This window comes from Lycorma delicatula, chromosome 5 (genome assembly GCF_047948215.1).
Source record: "Lycorma delicatula isolate Av1 chromosome 5, ASM4794821v1, whole genome shotgun sequence".
In the NCBI taxonomy this organism is placed as follows: Eukaryota; Metazoa; Arthropoda; class Insecta; order Hemiptera; family Fulgoridae; genus Lycorma; species Lycorma delicatula.
In genome coordinates, this window is record NC_134459.1 from 162,078,248 (window position 1) to 162,088,648 (window position 10,401).

Sequence of the window (10,401 nt, forward strand, 5' to 3'; positions counted from 1 at the left end):
TAATGGTTTGGATTTAAACCTATTAATGTGAAACTTTTTTAATAAATTTTTATAAATTAATTATTATTAAAGAATGAATAGTGTCTGTTAGCAACAATTTAATAATAGGTTAAACTATTTAAAAATAGTTAAATAGTTTAGCAATAGATAGTTAGATTTTTGGGGATCTCATGGGTTATACGACTACCATTATAAATATCTGTCCATGTTCGGTTATGAGATAACCAAATATATATATATATATATATATATATATATGAATTTATTTAATAAATAAATGTAAAAGTATACATATAATCTTACCAAAATATTAACCTACGCTCGCTAGTCAAGGTTAGCAAGCGAAGCGAGCGTAGTTTAAGTTTGGTGGGTCTTATAATATATATATATATATATATTTATTTGGTTATCTCAGAACAGTTATTTAATGGACATTTATAATAATGGTCGTATAAGCCATGAGACCCAATCTTTGGAAAATAATTTTTTATTGTAACTTCTCTAAATATTTTTAACTGAAATGTTTTAACAAAATCTTATTTTAATTAAAAACATGTAGTTTAGGAGTTTTAAATTAAACATTTGTGAATATTTTTATAAATTTATTTTAATTAAACAAACTTAAGAATATTTTTTTATTTCTCTTTTTGTATAAAATTTAACTTTGAGAAAAGATTAAATTTAAAAGTAAAATTTAACTTATATCAAATAGAGAGGTATTAAAAATACACGAGTCTTTATTATCAATGTAGAGAGATGTTTTCTTCTAAAGATAAAGTACTTTTAGAACTCTTAGTTTTAATTTACTCCAGACATAACCAATTATAAATATTTATATTTCTTTAAAGCTAAATTAAAATTATTCCTAGGTAATAAAAATATCTTATTTTAAAAATTAAATTAGGTTTTCCATGTAATCAAGTTTTTACGATCATATGTATTTGTAGTTTAATTTTATAAGATAACTCCTTTATGTTGTTTATTGTTTCCTTTTTGTATCCTGATATTTGTAAATTTTTGTGTAATTGTATGACAATTTCTTTTACAATGTTTACTATTAATGAAATATTCGTTTTTAGTAATCTGTACTGAGGAATTTCTTTTGTGTTCAGATGATTTATAATATTATACGGTTTTTATTAATTTTAATAAATTGTTCAAGCAAAATTCGAATAATGTAACATCAGTAATTCTAAAAATTATGCTTGGCATGGTTTGTAAATGAGTTGGAAAAAAATGTTGTTAGAAATATAAATATACAATTGAAATTTTCTTTCCAAAAACTCAAGGATTTCAACATTTATAACGGTATACAAACTCAGCATCCAATTATACTAATAAAAAAACATATATAATTTATAGTAGTAAAGAATGAGGAATAAAGAGAAAAGATTTTTAATAAATAGCAGAAATTAAATTAACTTTTCATTTAGTTAACTACAAATTTTTAGCATTTTAGTACCGGGTTTAAAATGTTTAAACAAATTCCGTAGCAATTGTAGATAAACCAAGCAAAAAAAATTAAAATTAAAAAAAAAATTACTATAATATATTAATTTAATTTATTGAAAATTGAATTAATCTCTACCTTAAAAAATAATTATTATTAATTAGGAGAGTGGAAGAAGTGTTAGGAGAAGACCAATTTGGTTTCAGGAAAAGTATAGGGACAAGGGAAGCAATTTTAGGCCTCAGATTAACAGTACAAGGAAGATTAAAGAAAAACAAACCAACATACTTGGCGTTTATAGACCTAGAAAAGGCATTCGATAACGTAGACTGGAATAAAATGTTCAGCATTTTAAAAAAAATTAGGGTTCAAATACAGAGATAGAAGAACAATTGCACATGTACAGGAACCAAACAGCAACAGTAACAATTGAATAACATAAGAAAGAGGCCGTAATAAGAAAGGGAGTCCGACAAGGATGTTCCCTATCTCCGTTACTTTTTAATCTTTGCATGGAACTGGCGGTTGATAATGTTAAGGAACAATTTAGATTCGGAGTAACAGTACAAGGTGAAAAGATAAAGATGCTACGATTTGCTGATGATATAGTAATTCTAGCCGAGAGTAAAAAGGATTTAGAAGAAACAATGAACGGCATAGATGAAGTCCTACGCAAGAACTATTGCATGAAAATAAACAAGAAGAAAACAAAAGTAATGAAATGTAGTAGAAATAACAAAAATGGACCACTGAATGTGAAAATAGGAGGAGAAAAGATTATGGAGGTAGAAGAATTTTGTTATTTGGGAAGTAGAATTACTAAAGATGGACGAAGCAGGAGCGATATAAAATGCCGAATAGCATAAGCTAAACGAGCCTTCAGTAAGAAATATAATTTGTTTACATCAAAAATTAATTTAAATGTCAGGAAAAGATTTTTGAGAGTGTATGTTTGGAGTGTCGCTTTATATGGAAGTGAAACTTGGACGATCGGAGTATCTGAGAAGAAAAGATTAGAAGCTTTTGAAATGCGGTGCTATAGGAGAATGTTAAAAATCAGATGGGTGGATAAAGTGACAAATGAAGAGGTATTGCGGCAAATAGATGAAGAAAGAAGCATTTGGAAAAATATAGTTAAAAGAAGAGACAGACTTATGGGCCACATACTAAGTCATCCTGGAATAGTCGCTTTAATATTGGAGGGACAGGAAGAAGGAAAAAATTGTGTAGGCAGGCCACGTTTGGAATATGTAAAACAAATTGTTAGGGATGTAGGATGTAGAGGGTATACTGAAATGAAACGACTAGCACTAGATAGGGAATCTTGGAGAGCTGCATCAAACCAGTCAAATGACTGAAGACAAAAAAAAAGGATGAAGGGTTTAGAAAGTAATTAGTAATTGACGATTACTTGCTTTTTAACCAACTTAAAAAAAAGACAAAAGGTTCTCAATTCGATCAGTGTGATTTTTATTAAACATTATTGTAGGCGTTTCATGACTTACCCTTCTTAAAGTGATGTGAGTTTTATTTTTTATTTTCTGGTAGTAGAATATACTCTAATTGTATTGTTGGAAAATTCTTTCAAATAAATTAAATTAAATATTTTAAAATTATATATTTTGTTGTCTCCATGGATGAGACACCTAGAAAGAGCTTCAGGTTTAGTCCAATGTATGAGGTACCAACAATACGGACATACGAAAAATAACTGCATGCGACCCTTTCGGTGCGTCAGTTGTGCTGTTATCACTGCTTATTATTGGATTATTATTGAAGTAAATATATATATATATATATATATATATATATATATCTTGATGTCATATAGATAATCCAGAGCTTAAAAAAGTATTTTCACGCTAAAATAAAAAAAATTCAACAAAATAGTTTTTAAAATTTTAGAAAACTTGGTTTTTACTAAATACTTATTGTTAGTAAAGAAATGAAGGCTTTCGTATTCTAAAATACAATAGCCAGTGCTGGTGATGATCCTTAAATGTCGATTTGTTGTACTCTTTTTCTTCTTTTTTTTATGAAGTTACATGTTTTTCATTTTTGTATATTTAGTGAGCTGACAGTTGTTTTTATTTGCTCATTGGTTTTGTAGATATAATCATATATTATATAAAAAAGAAACAAAAAAATTTAAAAACAATAAACATTTAAAAAAATTCTCGGTGTAAAGTTAAGGAAACGTGGTATCAAATTAAAAACGGCTGCCGCGAACGTCGGGAGTCCTCGCGCATCGAAACGGATGGTCTAACCTCAGGTGATGTTCCACAAAGTACTGTATGGAGCCCCAGCCTGGCCATTGCATTGAAGAAGGAGAAAGCGCGTGCAACTCTTAGCAGGGTGTTCAAGGCTGTCTCTCTTCGGGTATGCTGCGGGTACAGGACAATGTCTGACGATGAGCCGGCATGCTGGCCGGAATTGTGCCCCTGGATCTCCTCATTCGGAAAAGGGTGGAGGGTGAGTAAGGCTGATACGAAGGAATCGCTTGTCCGCATCTGGCAGGAGAAATTGTTCAGTCGACGAAAGACAGATGGAGATGCAGACTGACCCCGCACCTCCATAGATGGCTGCCCCGAAAACATGGGGAACTAGGGTATGAGTTGACCAAGTTCCTTACCGATTATAGGTGTTTTAAGACATACTTGTACGCACGGACGCTGAGACTCTCCGCAGATTGCGATTACTGAGCGGCGGATGACACTGCAGAACATACGGTATTCGGATACGATCGTTTCCTGCAGCAAAGGGAAGCATGCAAGAGAAAATTCGGCGTGTTTGTCCCAGAAAACATCGTCGGGACTAAACCTGCATGGTTCAGTCCCGATGATGTTTTGTGCTACGATCATGCTGATCGTAGCACACGGTATCCACGATGCTGGTTAAGATAATCTGAACCAAATTGGCGGAAGATGTCCAGGGATGAATAACTACCTCCGAGTCTCTCTTGGGGTATGTCCCAGGCCCCAAGAGGTCGAAAAAAAAAACGAAAAAAAATGCAGGATCCCGACAATTTCGAGCCAGTAATGGAGGCGTGGATGGAGACAAAGCACATGGGGTGCTATGATAATACCGTAACGTGGGCGCGGAATCCCATGTTGTAGTGGTAGAGGGGTGGTTTAGTCGGTAGGCCCGTAGGGGGGAATCTTGCACTACTATGGAGTATGAGACTACATGGTGCGTATAAAAGATTTCCACTCCTCCGAAGTAGAAAAAATATTCTACTTCTTTGTACGAAGTAAAGGAAGTATTGTGGTCACGAAAAATTTCGGTTTTCAGATTTCAACCGAAATATCCATTTTGACCATCACTGAATCCATTTTAACTAGTTTCGGCGTGACGTCTTTACGTATTTAAATCGCATAACTCAAAAACGATTACACGTAGGATGTTGAAATTTTGGATTTAGGACTGATGTAATATCTAGTTGTGCACTTCCCCTTTTGTTTGCAACTGGACCGAAAGTGTCCAAAAAAACCCCAAAATCCAAAAATAAATGGATTTTATTTTGAAAAGTTTTGGTGAGTTTTTCAACGATATATCATAGGTGGTACTTATTTTCATTGGTTCCAGAGTTATAGCCAAATAAAATTTTAATTAATGAAATATTTGGATTTTACAAGGGGAAGGCATTTCGGTTCAAATCAGACTTCATCTCCTTTTATTTTTACCTTTTTTTTTTTAATTTAAATATATTGATTTTTTTTACAATCAATAATAACAATAAAAAAAATGGAAAAAAATCGGAAGTTATTAGTGAATTAAAATTTTATGTACTTTTAAAAATGTATATGTAATTTAATAGGTGTACAAGGAAGTCATATCCTTGATATCCCTGAGTCCGTATCAGATATTTTTCATTTATCTCAGATATTTTTTTATAAAATATATCTATTTGTTTTTTATTTCAAATTCAAATAACAGATAGACTTTTTAATCGTTGTAAATGAAATATATAAAACATTGTGATCAGTAAATTGTTTCTATTATTTATTATTATTATTTCTAATAAAACATTAAAACTAATTTCGAAAAGAAAATTTATTTGCGTATTAAATAACATATTTAGAATAATCTATAAGAAACTTTGCAGTTGTTATTGTTATTATCTGTAATTATTTTCGTAGAATCTTTTACGTGAAGGAAAACTAGTGTTTTTTTGTTGTTTTTTTTTTGTATTTCTTGTATCCGGTTTCTGCTTGACTGCCAGTAATTTATATTTTCTCATAAAGATATTATTTATATACGAGTATATACAACATATAGCATTATACCTTTTATTCACAGAGTATTATATCAAATCACAACATCGTTAATGACTAATTATAACTTATAACGAGTTATAACTTATTATAATTCAATTAATTGACCAGTTTTATTTTCTTTTAGTTGTTAATTTTTTTTTGTTGGTAACTATAAAAGAATAGAATAATAACAAACAAAAGCATTATGTAATATCCATCTGACTTCCGTGTCTGAATAGATAGCGTCTCAGCATTTTGTGCGGGGAGTTTCCGGTTTCGAATCCTAGTCAGGCGTGGCAAAATTATTTCCACGGGGCTAATGACCACAGCGGTTGATGCCCGCTCATTCACAACGAAAAAAAAACCATCCAAGGATACAGTTTTTCGTTATTGAATAATTATTGTAGGCTTTATGTTAATCAATTAGTAACTGTGATAATAATAATAATAATAATAGGAATGTCATTTTAAACCCCCTTTGTTTGATAAGTAAAGAAAGGTAACATTAATAAGAACATTTCTTTCATTAACGTAAATTTGACATTTCTTGTATTTTTTAGTAATATATATATATATATATATATATATATATATATATATATATAAATTGATTATATATATATATATATATATATATATAAATTGATTATATATATATATATATATATATAACGAGGGTCTTTGAGAAAGGCTGACAGTTTTGTTTTACAACAAATTTTCTGTATTTATTATTTTAACGTTAATATCTGCAAAATAAATCAACATTTTTAAGCTACTTTTTTCCATATTCACTTGTTAAGTTCAAGCATTTGTCAGATGGGGGCCCTAGTTTTTATACGCCACCACATATTTTTTATAAGACGTCTGCAGCCTTATAAAACCATTAAACCAATCACGAGCAGTTGTCTTGACGTCATCGTCACTTTCATAGCGGTTCCCGCCAAGAAATTCTTTCAGTTCTATAAACAAATGGAAATCACTTGAAGCAGGATTCTGGATTGTATGTTGGATAATCAAAAACATCCCGTTCGATATATTTGAGAATTTCCCAATTTTTTTTTTTTTGCTACATATGGACGTGCATTGTCATGAAGCAATTAAACCCTACGAGTCAAAAGACCATGCCGAAAATTATAAATTGAGCGACGAAATTTCATCAAGATTTCTGAATAAGAGTCATTATTAATTGTCTCTCCGCGAGGCATAACTTCACACAGATTCCGTGTCACACATAAAACTCCGTGTCGATCACTTACAAAAAGTATGGCCATCACTTTTCGTTTTCAAAGTGTTTGTTTGAAACTTCTGGGCTTTGCAGGCGATTGAGAATGATACCACTGAATTGTTTACTGACTATTGTGTAGTGCGAAATCTAGTTTAATCACTAGTCAATAGGTCAATAGGTTATCCTGCACTTTATTGCCATCTATATGGTAAATGATCCAGGAATGACAGAGCAGCAGACATGCGTTTTTTTTTTTTTGTAATTGTCTGTGAACATTCTTGGGACCCTCGGGCACAGATTTTACGATGATTTAGAACAGTCAATTTCATGTAACAAAAATTAAACAAATAAAATAACTTAAATTAAAAAAAAAACTTTATTTTTAAAAATTGCTAGAAATTTGTTTTTGACATGTTCAATTCACGTTTTGGAAAAATAACTTTATTTAAATTTATCGCTTTTTGTGTCTGTTTTTCTGCTTAAACGAAATTATGCCTGAATGGTAAAACCTTTTTACATCAAAACTTGTAGAATAAACTTATTTTTTCTAGGCGTTTCTACGATTGAAATCTTAACATTATATATTTCTTTAGTTGAAATATTTACCAGTGTCTTGCCTTATCTTAAAGAAGAATCTTAATTATTTTTTGTATTTATTCGCTTATGATGAATTTAATATACATATATATATATATATTGTATATATTACAATAAAATAGTAAAACTGCTCATCTTGAAGAGTATTTTTTTTTATTTTCAACCTCAGGTTGTATATTTTTGTAAAGATATCAAAGGATGAAATATCTTTCTACCAATTGAATAACTTTCCCTTTGTGAGTGTGGTGAAAATCAAACTGTCAGACCCATCACAGAAGTTTACCCTAGGACAGCTTATGAAGGGAATCCTGAAGACTTCCTGATGGCGAATCCATAATCAGTAGCATATATTAGTTTGTTAAATCTTTGTTTGTAATTTTTACTGTAATTGGTGTTATGTTTTGGTGCCATACGCTAAATAAAATAAATAAATAAACTTTGACAAAGAAGTTAAATTTTATACATCGAACGCTGAGTTAAAAATGTGAGTAGATACCCCCAAAATAAAATACTGGTACGTACTTTTAGCAAAGTGCTAAATCATAAAAGATTAAAGTAAATAACTTTCACTTGAACCTCTTTAATTATCAATTAGACATTCTTTTCGAAAACAGTTTTTCTTTGTAATTTACTCGTTTTCGATAAATTTTTCTTTTAATTTCAGGGAATAAAATTAAATAAAATATAATTTTTAACAATTTTCAAATGAAGTATTTTTTTTTAAATGCCAACTTATGGTTTTATTCTGGGTAATAAAAATCTTTTACCACGAAGAACACTGGGTAGATTTCAGCTTATCTTATAAAATCTAACATTTTTCTTCTTTTGAACCAAATAGGGTTCTTCAAGAACATTATTGAAACTTATAATATTTTTGGCATAGTCCTCTTGATGTGGATGAAAGACTGAGGTAATATTTATAGGAAACTCAAAAAATGCAATTTTTTTCGTTTTAACCGTTATGGAATACGTTATTTCAACTAGTTCACTTTTTAGCTTCTTTTTTTTCTACATCATCATTTATCGGTATTTTTCTTTTCTTTCTTCCGGCCAGTTATACTCATCTGTTGTTTTTCTTGGTTCTTATGGTTATTTTCAGTTCCACATCCCATTCAGTTACTCTGATCCAGTTTTTGTCGGTTCATAGATTTTTAAGTGTGTATATAAAAACCAGTTTACCAGCCTACGGTTCATTCTTTGAAAATTACCGCAAAAGACTTTTTTTCTGAATACATCAGTTGTTTTGTCTATGTTCATGTATAGATCATTACTGTGTCTTCTGTATTCTCAGGCTCTTCTATACTGGCTCTAAAACCTTTCCCAGTATTCTTCGTTCTTTTGATTGTAGTTATTGATTAATTTTAAAAGAAAGTGCAATTTTACATAATTCTCTTTTTATCGAACTTATAATCCGAAAGGTAAAAACATACATGTTTGTTTCATAACATAAAAATTACTCAGTCCGGTTAAAAAATATAAAATTAATTAGGGAAAAATAAGATGTTTGAAAAATTTTTTTAAAGTAAACAATAAGTGATCAGTATAAAAAAGAAACCACCTCATAATATAATTTCCGATTATTTTTCGTTTGTACAATTGTTTAATTTGTACTACTTGTTGAAAATACTATAAAAATTCTAAATTTTTCCTCCCCATTTTAATAATTATAATACGTTTTTATATTAAAAATAACACAAATTTTAATTTTATTTCGATTTAAAACTAGGTTAAAATATTACAAAAGTAGCGACTCAGGAGGTCCCGAGTTCGAATCCCGGTCAGGCATGGCATTTTTTTACACCACAAAATTCCATTTCCATATCCCACGCATAAGTTTCAAGGTTCTGTGGTGATATCAACAAGCCAAAAAAAAAATTGATTTTAAAACAATCTGATTTAAATTAATATAACAAATAGATATAAGTGTACATATAAATTAATCAATACAAATAATATTTTTTGCTTACTGCTGGGAAAAAAATGTTTAAAAATAATTAAGTTTTTTATGATATAAAACTACTTCTTTGTTTGCATTTACTTTTCTCTTTTTGACACGGTTAAAACTAATAAAATCTATGTAACTTAAATAGGTTTTGTTGCTAGCAATTTATAGACAAAATTTACTCTATCAGAAAATTTAATTTTTTTTTTGATTATATTTTCGCTTATAATTGTTTTACTTATTTTTACTTATAATTGATTTTGCTTATATTGATTGAAATATTATTGGTAATTATTAATTATAGCACATTGTATCATCATTTTAAAATTTAATTGATAAACATAAAATTTAAAAATCGAATCATTTGTTGGCCAAATTTTGTTTAATACTCGCAATAATTATATAAACAGAAGTTGTAGGGTTTACCCTACAACTTTTCTTTTTCTTTTCAAAAAAAATTTAATAGTTTTGATTAAACGTTTTTTATAGTTGCAGTAAGAATATATAAAATCAATATGGGTAATTTCAGAAGTTTGCTGTACAGGAAATAAACAAGAGAACATGGTAAAATGAAAAATATAAATAAAAAGTTTTATTATTATAAAAACTAGATAGTAATACTGAAAATGATTCTTTGATTTATTGTTTACTTGTTTTTAATGGGTTCTTTGTGTCTATTTTTCATTAAAATCACTGAAATGTGAAAATTTAAAATGAAACGAAATTTTATTTTTCTGTTTATCTTCACAATTCCTATCATTTCAAGTTTATATACATAAATGTGTGTGTGTGTGTGTATGTGTGTGTGTGTGTGTGTGTACATGCATTCATATATATACATATACATTTATATTCTCTCCCCCCTCTTTCCACTCTTCATAAAAACCACACTGATATAAATCTTATTTTCCATCGCAGTCTTTTATTAAAC

The 10,401-nt window shown here is 29.3% G+C and overlaps 1 long non-coding RNA gene across 1 annotated transcript in view; it reads left to right on the forward strand.

Moving 5' to 3' along the window:
• Positions 1 to 10,028, forward strand: part of LOC142324573 (uncharacterized) — a 316,768-nt gene extending 306,740 nt beyond the window's left edge. The window contains exon 4 of the long non-coding RNA XR_012756327.1: positions 10,000 to 10,028. This is a non-coding gene — a long non-coding RNA (uncharacterized LOC142324573). The remainder of the gene's footprint in view (positions 1 to 9,999) is intronic.
• Positions 10,029 to 10,401: the final 373 nt, after the last annotated feature.